Below are 13,821 nucleotides of genomic sequence, written 5' to 3' on the forward strand. Positions count from 1 at the left end.
GCTGTCTACCTCAAAGACTTAAAATTAAAACCCTGTGGGAAAAGGACCAAAGTGTCACAATTTGCAAAATTTAAAAAAAAAAATTTAAGCTGTACCTTTGGGCTTACAACAGTTAGCATATGATCTATCATTAAGTCACATGCATCTAAGGACCATTGATTGCCTTAAACACCAAATAAGCTATACAAGGATTCGGAATTACTGCTTATAAGAATGAGCTCAGTCTGCTTGGTAATGTAGCAGAATGCCTAACTGGTTACGTTCTGAAGCTAGACAGCCTGGATTCAGATTCCAGCTCCCCCACTCACTGCCCTTAATGGCCTTAGGCATGTTATCTAAACTCAGGCCTCAGCTTTCTCCACAGCAACATGAAAATGTTAACAATGATACCTAGTGTATGCAGCTGTGATAACAATTAAATAATTTTATAGGGAAAGTGCCCAGAATATTGAGTAGAACATAATAAGCATTATAATTTGTCAGGGTTCTCCAGAGAAGCAGAACCAATAGGAGATAAGAGAGATAGTGTTAAATAGAATTTGTGACAGGCCATTGATTTGGACTAGACTCCTGTACTGGGCCCGAGACATCTTCAGTCACAGGAAATCAGCTGATTCGAATAAGGCAAAACACCAGGCTGTAACTAATTTCGTTGTACTCTTCACCCCCCTGCCATTTTCTGTCCATAAATGCTTCCTCGCCATGTAGAAGCAGGAGTTTTTAGAGCTTAATTTCTCATTCTGAAGGCTGCTCAATTCACAAATCATTGTTGTCGGAGGGTTTTTTTGCTCAAAAACCTCTGATAAATTTAAACTTGCTTAAGGTTTTCCCTTTTTAACAACAGGTAGAGAGATACATAGATAAGTAAGAAATTGTCTCGCACAACTTTGAAGGCTGGGAAATTTTATGATCTGTGATCAGCAACTGGAGATCCAGAAAAAGTAGTGATGTAATTCAGTCTGAGTCCAAAGGCCCTACACTCCTGGGGATCCAATGGTGTAAATCCCAGTCCAAGAGCAGAAGATGAGATACCCTGGCTCTAGCAGTGAGACAGGAAGAAAAGGGGGTGAATTCCTTCTCCCTCTGCCTTTTGTTCTAATCAGGCCGTTAATAAATTGCATGAGCCTCCACATTGGTGAGAACGATGGATACTTTCCTGAGTCCCTTGATTCAAATGCTGATCTTATCCAAAACATCCTCGCAGGCGCACCCAGAAATAATGTTTAATCTGGGCACCCCACAGGCCAGTTAAATTGACACATAAAATCAGCCATTGCAGTCATTACTATTAGAATAAATTCTTAGGCTGGGGTCCCCACCTGACTCAAGGAAGAAGTAGGTAGTTGCTTTATTCTAATAAAAAGCACTAGTGACTTTACAGTTAGACTAAAAATAACTGTGCATATATCTGTTAAAATGTAATATACATAAAATCTATGCTTAAGCACTTCTAATTCTAGGAATTTATCTTAGACATATGTGACATGGTAAAAGGCCCCAGATAAAACTGCATACCTCAACCATACCTCAGCTTTCTGTTGAAACTGCTCTCTATAACCCAAATGTGAATAAGTAATTAAGGACTGTGATTGCCACCCTACCCAGACAATGTGTAAACCAATGCTAATCTTAGCAGTTGTGAACCACTTAAGTGACAATCAGAATGTCCCCGGCTCTCGGAATGTCTGGAGCCCCTCACCCTCATCTTCGCCCAGGAATCCACTGGAATGTCCCAAACCCCCTCACCCCCATCTCCACCCAGAAGGTGATTTGAATCCACTAGCCCTCGGAATGTCTGAAGCCCCTCACCCCATCCCCTCTCCTCACCCCCAAGGTGATTTTTACGGGTATAAAATGTCTTGTCACCCTTCTTTCTCTGCCACAGGTTGGAGAGACGTGAGTTCTCCATGGTCACCAGCAATAAACCCTGAAATTTGGCATACTTTTGTCTTGGTGTTGACTTTCTATGCTCGGTCCAGTATAACACATATACACTTACATCTGCAAAATTAGTAGACACAAAGTTACTCATTACAGCATGGATTCTAATAACCAAAACAACCTAAAATGGCCATCAATAATAGACCTGTTAAATAAATCATGGCAATTGGCTAATATATGGAAAGTTCTCTAATATACATTGATAAAAAGATTACAGAATGGTTTGCATAATATTCTACCCCTTGGTAAAAATTATAAATGTATGTGTGTTTATATTCACATATATTCATATACATACACTTTACCTTATATAAATGTACATCTCTGGAGTATACACTAAAAACAGGCAAATGATTGCTTCCTGGGAGATACACTGATTGACAGAAGAAGAGGGGTGAAAAGTCAGCCTTATTCCTCACTGTCTGCCATTTCGTTCATTTTGAGTTTTGTACCTTGAATTTGTATCACCTATACCATAATAAGTATTTTTAAAGACATGTGCAAAATCTAAATAAAGAAAATCATGCAGTAAAACCAAAGAAATGTGAAACCATGCAACAATAGAATAATATTTGCCTATAAAAATGGCAATCTTTTTGTTTGGTTTGATTTGAAGATACAGTTTGATCTCAGTGTTCATAAAGAGGCAGAAAACAAGAGCTCTCATACGCTGCCAGTGGTAACTAATCACTCCAAACATTTGGTACAGCAATTAATTTACAGTTTTAGATGAGTTACCCTCTTCTAAAAACCTATCCTAAGGCATTAACTAAAGTTGGGGACCAAGATTTATGCACAAATGTTAAATCCACATAACTAAATAATGTAGAGCCTTTAAAATAATGTTTTTGAAATATATATGGCAAAATGAATATTATACACTGGATTTTTTAACAACATTAATATTTTTCATGTTTATTAAGCTTATTTTTCATGATAAATGTAATACTTGAATATTTTAAATAATGAATACTAGAGGGAACATTGTGAGATAACATCAGATAAATAAATAAATAGTACATGAAGCCATCTATGCTGTCCCATTCTAATTTTTTATATATTTTTATGCAGTGGCAGGTTTGCTTGTCTTACTGATACCAGGAAACTTTATTCATGCCACACATCCCATAGCTTTAGCTTCTATAGTGCCTTAACAATATTCAAGACATGACAATCAGATAAAGAAATATAAGGATATTTTATCAATGTAGCATCACTGGAGCAGGCTATGCCCCTTGTCAAATCTAATGCTAACAAAGACACTTTAATAATTGACCCTCTGCCATATCACAATATCTTCTCTACTAACTCAGTCATATCCCCATTCTCAGCACCTTCTGGGGCTGCAGGGCTGAAAGCCTAGAATCTACTTTTCCAAGACTACTTTTCCAACAGGATTTTAGTTAGATTTGGCTACTGAAGGGCATTCATATGAGATCCGGGAAGCACAGAGGAGGCAGAGTCATTGTCTCCACCTCATCCTGCAGCAGCTAGAGACAGGCTCACCAGTGTCAGCAGATGGCAAATATGTTGAGAGCCAGTAGCTTCCAAGTTTCTTTCTAAAAATGACTCATACTGCTTCTACAAGTTATTGAGATCATCAGTAGCAAACCCTATGGGATTCCTGCAACCTTCTGATCTTCTAGAGAGCTTTTCCATGAGTCCGGCTTTCCGGATTTCCTGAAAGCCAGTGGTACCCTCCTTGACCTTCACTCTCCTGCCTAGCTCTTCTAAGGGTTCTGAAAGCTCCTAGTACCCCATAGAAACTTCCTTTCTGATTTAGATACCTAGAGTGGTTGCTCTGCCCTTGACTAACTCCTGTCTGATAAGACTCACATTCAGGCCTCTCATGTCTTCATAACAAGGCACATCTCATTAAAAAAAAAAGCAATAGGAGCACAAGTTATTAATATTTCTGTTTTCAGAAATTCTATTAAAATGCTTATCTTCATGACATTTCATGCCTAAAACATGATCAAGCGAAAGTCTAGAGACTCTGGCACTTCTAACTTCTAGGTGTGCAAAACAGCGGTCCTTTCCAAGGGCAATTTCACCCCCTCCCACCCAGGTAACATTTGGCAATTTCTAGAGGCATTTTTTATCATTATAAGTCAAGCAAAGAGGTTTTGCCACTGTTATCTAGTGTGTAGAAGCCTGAGATGCTGATCAACATCCTACAATGCACAGGGAAGTCCCACAGCAAAGAATCCTCTGATCTGAAATGGCCTTAGTGCTAAAATTGAGAAGTGCTGCCTTAAACCTGATTCATTAATTCTCTGGGATCACTACATCAAAAATGCAAGTTACATAAATTTTATCTTCCATATGATAAGGGAAGAGAAATCTTTGCAAATAATTCCAAAAATGTGCCTTAGTCAAGACCTATGATACCAATGAGGGATCTATAACCAAGTTGTAGAATAGAGTATGTTCTTTCAAAATTGCTTTTAACCTGAGTAACCAAGGAACCAGAGGAAAGGTAATAAGAGAAAAAAGTGAAGAGAAAGAGACTCAAGCATAGAAATTAGGCCTTCTCTCTCCTGCAAAATAATGAGATCAATTATGGATGCTTTTTCTTTCACTCCTTACATTTGCCTTATTTTCCAAATTTTATATCATGGTCATACATTTCTTCGGTAACTACACAAAAAAATCAATAAGCATTATATTTTAAAATAGACAGAATGAGAATAAGCAACCATTCTGAAGAAATATTCTAGTCACATTGCTGCAAGTACTTTGCATCCTCTCTAAAATCCTCTTGGGGAAATAGAGACAAATAGAAAAATTATTCAACACCCACCAGCCTTATTGTTCAGCTTTATAACTATGAACCCTCCCACCAAATCTTATTAACAAGGTTTCTTAAAGGTGCTCAAGATGGCCAGGAGTGCGTTGTACATTTTTCCTCACAGTGACGATGGTTTGCAGGAGCAAGAATCTCACCCTGTTTAGATCAAAAGATTGCTGTTCAAAGGACACAGAATCCCCAGGAGAGAAGGAAGAAGGCAGCCTCCCACCCAGCATTCCACATGAGGCAGTCAAGCTGGATTGTGAAGGTCCCTGAGTGCGAAATTTTGTCGATGTTGAATTATGTGTGCCCATTAACAGCTACATTTTACTGTGCCATGGTATTTGTGACTAAAGTCTAGTTTTTAATCTGTGGGCTTCAAGGGTACAGCTCATTCCTGAAATTTAAAGACTCATAAAATATTTATTTTGTTATTTTAAATATATGAATTATTTAAATACCATTGGGCAGTACCTAGAACTAGGCCAAATGCTGCTCTCTCTTCTCTTCCAGCAATTTCATCTTAGCTCTGACAGGGAAAGATTAGCCATAGCAAGAGTTCCTAGCCATGAAACGTTTCATAAGACCCTTTACAAGCACTGCTAATACAAGCTTCAGGCCCTCTTGAAAACTCACAAGGAGTGCTATAGTTTAAATATTTGTTTCCCCAAGCCTCAAGTTGAAATTTGATCTTCAACATGGAGGGTGGAGCCTAATGGAAGGTGTTTGGATCATGGGGGTGGTTTCCTCATGAATAGATTATTGCCCTCTCTGAGGGTGGAGGGGAGCAAAAGAGTTCTTGCCAGGAGAGCTTGTTGTTAAAAAGAGTTGGGCATCTCTCTTCCCTCACTTCCTCTCTCGCCACATGATTTCTGCACATGCCAGCTCCCCTTCCCCTTCCACCATGAGTGGAAGAAGCCTGGAGCTCTCACTAGAAGGAGATGCTGGTGCCATGCTACTTTACAGCCTGCAGAACTGTGAACCAAATAAGCCTCTTTTCTTTAGAAATTTCCCAGCCTCCAGATAAACCCTGGAATATCTTTACAGCAATGCAAAGGGACCAAGACAAATAGTGTTTAGCCTATCTCTGAAAGGTAACTGCATAGGGGACTTCGTTTTCTTGTACCCATTATACCACATTGAGCTTAGAGAGGTCCGAGATCCAAGATAACCAATATTTCCAACTAGGTGTCTTGCCCCGGTTCCTATCTATACCAGGGTAGTACAAGTACTGTGGCAGGGAAACAAATTTAATATTTACAATTTCTCTACTGCCTTTCAAGAAGAACAAGCTCTAAAAAACATTTTTGGCAGGGCACAGTGGCTCACACCTATAATCCCAGAACTTTGGGAGGCCAAGGCAGACAGATCACTTGAGGTCAGGAGTTCAAGACCAGCCCAGCCAACATGGTGAAACCCCATCTCCATTAAAAAACACAAAATTAGCTGGGTGGTGGCAGGCACCTGTAATTCCAACTGCTCAGAAAGCTAAGGCAAGAGAATCGCTTGCACCCAAAGGGTGGAGGTTGCAGTCAGCTGAGATCACCCCATTGCACTCCAACTTGGGCAACAGAATGAAACTCTGTCTTGAAAAATTAAATTAAAATTAAAAATCAAAATGTTTTTGTTTACTGAAGGGATTATGAGTATGAGGATGCAAGACTGATGGAACTTTAAGAATGATAGATAAATTGCTCACTTAAGACAAGAAGGCGTATAATGAGATTCTAACTGATGGAAGGGGGAAAAGGTAAAGCTAGACCACAAGGGAGGAGAAGGTTTTAAGAACATTTAATTTTAAGAGTAACTTTGTAAGGGGAAACATAGCGAATGAGGCTATCTCTAAATCAAATGTTGCATATTGAGTGATATAGTCCTATCTTCCATTTCCCCTGGAAATCTTAATTAAAATATAGATTTCTTGCTAATGAGTGGAGCTTTGTACATCATAAGTATTCAACAAACATTTGTGATCTAATGAATGAATACACAGAAGAAGAATTGTTCAATGAAGTTGTATTTTCTCTTTGAGGGTGCAAAGAAAGTACTGAATCTTTTTTCTTTGGGACTATTAGACTGTCTTCATAATCATGGTTTTTAAGACTGCATGAATTTCAGCTCATTGGCATGCTATAATTTACGTCTTAATTGTGATTTGGTTGTTTCTTCTGCTTTTTTATCTGAGGCCATACTGAAATGAACATCTTGGGAAAACAGCCTGTTTCATCATACATACTGACAAAATTGCCTTACCAAAGGTGTGAGACCCAGCCTAAGCTGACAGAGCCATAAGATGATTGGGAAATCACAGTTTAAATCAGATAGGAAACCCAGGGTAGGCAGATTTGATAGGAAACTCAGAGCAGGCAGATATGGTTTGAACCCCCGTTCCCACTGGTACTCTTCAAAGCAGCTGGGTAGACCCAGGCATTGGTCATTGTGTGAATCTTTCTGAGGTCCACCCCATGGTGAGCCCAGTGCTGTGCCTTGAGAATACAGAAATGCCTTCAAGAACCTTATGGTATAATGGGAAGGCAAACATGTAAACAGGTTATTAAAATGTAGTAATATCAGTGCTATTATGGAGATACTGGTAATGCTTTTGAAAATTCAAGATACCAGCATCTAATCCAACCAGAAATTAAAATAAGTTAGAATAGCAGGGATGATTCTCGGAGAAGGTGTTGTCTATACTCTTTCTTGGAGGAGAAATCAAATCACTGATTTGAAGAATGGGAAAGGCAAAGATTTTCAGGCATGGAGAAAACCATGTGTAAAAGCACAGATGTGAAAGAGAAAGCATTTTGGTGCAAAGAGCATAAAATGTCATGTGTGTAAGGAAGACTGGGGAAACAGATGGGGATGGCTGAAAAGATAGATAAGCAAAAGATAGCATATAACGTTTTCTAAACACACCAATGGGAGTTTGGTCATCACACTACAGGCAAAACACGCTTCAAGCTGGGGTTAACTGTCATGATTGGATTTGCCTCATATAAAGATCACTGGAAAGCAAGGAAAAGCTGGAGGCAGGGAGGCAAATGGGAGTAATCCCGGAGATTAATGTTGAAGGATGGCTTCTGTAACAAACGTATAACAAACGTATCATGGAAGGCAGAGACCTCCTAACAGTTCCTAAGAAGGCACACCCGGGTTCAACAGAACTGCAAACCTCAGCCTTAACCACAGAAAGTAGTTTTCTCAACCTCCATAAGGTGAGTATTTTTCTCTCACTTTTCTCATTCAGTTCTAGCATAATCCCTCAGATTTCCAGTTTTTTTTATTTCTGGCTTCATTCCTAGATTCCATCTTCTGCTGATGGCTTCTTGATGCCACTTTGTTACTTGGATCACACTACACAATTAGCTCCTAATTTCTCCATAGATTCAGGGTAGCTCAGAATGCTGCCTGTGTTGCACCTTGATGTATGAATATGGGATCTACTGACTGGTATCTTCATAATATGTTTGGCCATCAATGTTATATTTCCATGAGCTCTGCCTATGAGAAACCGTATTAGTCTGGGTTCTCCAGAGAAACAAACCAACAGGACGCATGTGCACTAAAAGAAATTGGCTCATGTATTTACCGAGGCTGAGAAGTCCCAAGATCTGCAGTCTGCAAGCTGGTGACCCAGGAAAATCAATGGAGAAGTTTCAATCTGAATCTAAAGACCTGAGAGCCAAGAGAGCTGATGGCATCAGTTCCAATCTGAATCCAAGTCTGAAGCAGGAGAAAACTCATGTCTTCTTAAAGACAGGCAGACAGAAGTAATTATTTCTTAGTTAGACCTACATTCCATTCAGGCTTTTAACAGACTGAATGCTGCCAACCAACAATAGGGAGGCTAATCCACTTTGCTCAGTTCACCAATTCAAATACTGATCGCATCCAGAAACACCCTCACAGACACATCCAGAAATGATATTTGACCAAATATCCGGGAGCTCCTTTATCCAATCAAGTTGACACATAAAATTAACCATCACAGGAGTCAACATTACCCCAGCTAGGATTTGGAGGTCTTGTAGATGCCAGCATCTACACCTGTGTTCAGTTGGGTAGCCACATGCTTGAAATATGTGTAGTCTGAATTGAGAAGTGCTGTAATAGCAAAATATCAGATTTCAAAGACTTGGTATCAAACCAAAAAAGGTAAAAATCTCTCATTGTGATAGTTGATTTTAGGTGTCAACTTGACTAAATCAAGGGATACCTGAATAGCTGGTAAAACATTGTTTGTCTCAGTCACTGCATTAATTATTTTCAGTGCTTCAGTAAGCACTGAGTTCATCCCTCTTCTGCTGAAAGGGAAACCCAACTTGCCTGGCATTTGGTTAGAATAAGTGGACTTCCCTGGTGTGCCTATGAAGGTGTTTCTGTGGGAGAGTGGCATGTGAGTCGGTGGACTAAGTGTGAAGATCTGCCCTCAGTATGGGTGGGCACCATCCATGTGGAACAAAAACAGAAAAAGGGAAATTCTTTTTCTCTCTCTTCCAGAGCCCAGGCACCCTTCTTCTCCTGCCTGTTGATGTGAAAATGCCATGTTCTCTGGCTCCTGGACCCTGAAACTCATATAGCATCCCTCCAGGCCTTTGGTTCAGATTGAGAGTTAAACCACTGGATTCTTAGTTCTGAGGTCTCCAGACTACAACTGAGCTAGGCTCCTGGCTTCCATGGTTCTCCAGCTTGCAGAAGGTCAGTCATGGGTGAGCCTTCTCAGCCTCCATGATCAAGGAGACCAGTTTTCCTTTTTAAAAAATCCCTTTTCATATACATATTCTGTTGGTTCTCTTTCTGGAGATACATGACTAAAACACTTATTAATAATTTTATATTGATTACATCTTGAATGACAATATTGTAATATATTGGGTTAAATACAATATATCACTAAATTAATTTTACCTATTTTCTCTTACTTCTTTAATGTGGCTGATAGAAAGTTTCAAATCACTGATATAGCTCTCACTTTTTTTTTTTTTTTTTTTTTGAGACGGAGTTTCGCTCGTTACCCAGGCTGGAGTGCAATGGCGCGATCTCGGCTCACCGCAACCTCCGCCTCCTGGGTTCAGGCAATTCTCCTGCCTCAGCCTCCTGAGTAGCTAGGATTACAGGCACGCGCCACCATGCCCCGCTAATTTTTTGTATTTTTAGTAGAGACGGGGTTTCACCATGTTGACCAGGATGGTCTCAGATCTCTTGACCTCGTGATCCACCCGCCTCGGCCTCCCAAAGTGCTGGGATTACACTTGAGCCACCGAGCTCTCACTTTCATTTCCATGAGACAGTGGTGCTCTGGAAGGCTGGATAGAGGTATCAGTCAGCAAGGATTAGCAATAGGCCCAGACAAAAAAGTTTTAAGTCCAGGACACAGTTTTAGTCTTCTTTTTTTCTTTAGTAGTTGAGCATTTTAATTGATTGACTGTTTGTGTTCTTTTTTATTTTATTTTTTAATTTTTATTTCAGGTTCAGGGATACATATAAAGGTTTATTACATAAGTAAACTCATGTCACTCATTGTTCAGATTATTTCATCACTCAGGTGTTAAGCTCAGTACCCAATAATAAGAGGTCTGAAGACCTCAGAACCAAGGAATCCAGTGGTTTAACTCTCAATCTGAGCCAAGGCCTGGGGGGATGCTGTATGAGTTTCAGAGTCCAGGAGCCAGAGAACATGGAATTTTTACAGCCACGAGCAAGAGAGGAAGGGCGCCCAGGCTCTGGAAGAGAGAGAAAAAGAATTTCCCTTTTTCTGTTATCTTTTCTGCTCCTGACCCTCCTCCCACTCTCCACACTCAAGTAGTCTGCAGCGTCTGTTGTCCCCTTCTTTGTGTTCATGAGTTCTCATCATTTAGCTCCCACTTATAAGTGAGAACATAAAGTATTTGGTTATCTGTTCCTATGTTAGTTTGCTAAGGATAATAGCCTCCAGCTCCATCCATGTTCCCACAAAACACGTGATCTCATTCTTTCTTGACCAAGTAGTATTCTATGGTGTATTTGTACCATATTTTCTTTATGCAGCCTGTCACTGATGGGGATTTAGGTTGATTCCATGTCTTTGCTATTGCGAATACTGCTGCAGTGAGCATTCACATTCATGTGTCTTTATGGTGGAACGATTTATATTTCTCTGGATATATACCTAGGAATGGGATTGATAAGCGAAATGGTATTTCTGACTTTAGGTCTTTGAGGAATCACCACACTGCTTTTCACAATGGTTGAACTAATTTAAACTCCTATCAACAGTGTATAAGTGTTCCCTTTTATCTGCAATCTCGCTAACATCTGCTATTTTTTTTTTTTTACTTTGAAGTAATACCCATTCTGACTGGTGTATGAGATAGTATCTCATTGATTTGCATTTCTCTAATGATCAGTTATATTGAGCTATTTTTCATGCTTGTTGGCTGCATGTATGTCTTCTTTTCAAAAGTGTCTGTTCATGTTCTTTGCCTACTTTTCAATGGGGTTGTTTTGTTTGCTTTTCTCTTGTAAATTTAAGTTCCTTATGGATGCTGGGTATTAGACCTTTGTCAGATGCATAGTTGCCAAATAGTTTCTCCCATTCTGTAGGATGCCTGTTTACTCTGTTGATAGTTTCTTTTGCTGTGCAGAAGCTCTTAAACTTAATTAGATAGTTTTAGTCTTCATGAAGCCCAGCTGCACTACTGGAGAAACTGAGGCATTACCTAATAACATGGTTTAGGCTCACATTGCATTGTTGGGGTAAGGAGTCTGTGTGGCACCCTGGCATGGGACTCACTGGGTGTAGGCTTTCACCTCACAACAAAGATCAGATCCCAGTCCAGGAGGAATGGAAACTGGCCTGGCTCAGGAACAGCCCTGGCTATACTTCCAGGAGTCTCCATGACAGCACGAGTGCCCGCCACGGAAGGAAAGTGCCAGCACTCCTGCTCTGAACTTCCTTGCTTCTTTGAGTCAGGTAAATTCTACTCAGGAGAAGTAACAATCCTCTCTAAAGCAATTCTTGTTCTCTCTGATCAAATACATTTCTAAAGTTTTTATTTCCAACGGGATAAAATCCTCAGGCTGCCTGATTTGGGCCAGAGGCTCCATTGCCCACATCACTGGACAAACATAAGCCTTCTTTCTCTTTCCTTTGCTTTCCTAGGCACTAAGAGGTAACAAAATTAATTCCCTTTACTGAAAACATTACAAATCCATTTGTAAATACTGGTTTGGTTCTTAAGTGGTCCTTGAGAGGTGACATATAATTAAAGACTGTTTAGATTTCACTTAAGCAAGAAGTTTCCAAGGCAGGCAAGAGTGATGTTGCTGGAAGTGCATGTTTACAGATCTTATTAAGGTCATTAAGGTACCTGGAAGTGCCCACTAGGCAAACATACAGAGCATGAAGCAGGAGGATCCAGAGGGAAGGCAGGCTGGGGGTGGAGGAGCTTCCCCAAAGAGCAGGAAGAAAAGAAGAAATGAACAAATAGCAGGTGAGACTAAAAAACATCACCAGAAAGCCCTGTTCCAGCTCACCCCCCTGCCATTATGGAGAGACCTGAGCCATGGTGATCTGGACAGCCTGAGTCCTGCTACACTGGAGCTCACAGAAGTCTTGGTGAAGGAAGTCCCCAAGAGGCCCTATCTTCCTTGTCAAGCAGTCATCACTACAGAAGAGATCTCCTTAGCCTCTTCAGTGACTCCCTGGCCCTGCTGGCTCTTCCCTGACAAGCCTCTGTCCCTTTTCTTGCCACTTCACTGAGGCTTCTTTGATTGAAACTATTAACCTGTCAGCATTTCCAGCTTTACCCCTTGCCATGTTTGCCAGAGATTCAGAGTCTATGCATCCTACTCAGTCCCCTCCAATCAATACCCTGTTTTGCCAAACCAATCCTTCAGCTACTGTGATAGAAAATTAGAGGGCAGTGGAGGAAGTCAACAAGATGCATTTAGAGTGAGTACCAGAGGAGGAGATCAGAGCTAAGGGGGCCAATGGAGACGGGTCCGATGCTGAGAAGTTGAGCTGGAAACTGTGCACGCAGCTGGACTTTAAATTAAGAATATGAATGGGAAATGTCACTTTCCCAGGTAATCCCAGCAGACTTTGCCTTGTGTCTCATTGGGCAGAGCTGTGCCATCTAGCCACTCTTAATTGCAAGGGAGATTGGAATGTAACATCTAGCTAGTACATTGCCCCCTCCATAAAAATTTAGTAATAAGAGAGAAGGAAGGTAATGAACACTGGACAGGCAAACCGCAGTGTCTGTTAAAGCTCTTCTTGTTAACTTTTTTTAACTTCTTGTTAAAATATGTAAATTTGGTGCCTTGTGTAGAATGTGTCAGCCTGGACATTTCGGTCACCCCCTAATTTTGCTTCCACCTTAAGCGAAATTAAGAGTGTCCTTGTGACTCTGGGAATATTCTAGGAGTCCTCATGACCAAAGCTGGGCCACCTTGGCCTCAGGTGTTTAACCCCTTGAATGCAGCTTTTGTGCACTCATGGGGAACACAAACTTTCTGGCCACACATAGTTGGATATTCTTGATTTCACTTAAGGTGGAAGTAAAATTAGGGGGTAATTGAAAAGTCCAGCTTGACACATTCCACTCAAGGCACCAAATTTACATGTTTTAACAAGAAGTTAAAGAAGAGTTTTAACAGACACTGCGGTCTGCCCATCCAGTGTTCATTACCCCTTTCTCTCTTATTACTAAATCTTTTTTATGGAGGGAGCAATGTACCAGCTAGATGCTACATTCCAATCTCCCTTGCAGCTAAGAGTGGTTAGATGCCACAGCTCTGCCCAATGAGACACAAGGCAAAGTCTGCTGGGATTACCTGGGAAAGTGTCATTTCCAAACCATTGCACTGCCCATCCCATACATGTCCTTCCTCTTCCTGCCTGGGATATGAACAGGAGGCTGGAGAAGGAGCAGCCACTATTTTGCCACCCAATAGTAACATGAGAATGAAAATGATAAACTGAGAACAGCAGAGCAGAAAGAGAAGGAGTTCAGGGTACAAATGCCAGTTTGCAGGGGCAATCCCCCACCTAGACTCCTGTCCCAGATGTCTAGTTCCATGAAAAATAAGTAGTCTTACCCAACTTG

The sequence above is a fragment of the Callithrix jacchus genome, chromosome 12 (genome assembly GCF_049354715.1).
Source record: "Callithrix jacchus isolate 240 chromosome 12, calJac240_pri, whole genome shotgun sequence".
In the NCBI taxonomy this organism is placed as follows: domain Eukaryota; kingdom Metazoa; phylum Chordata; class Mammalia; order Primates; family Cebidae; genus Callithrix; species Callithrix jacchus.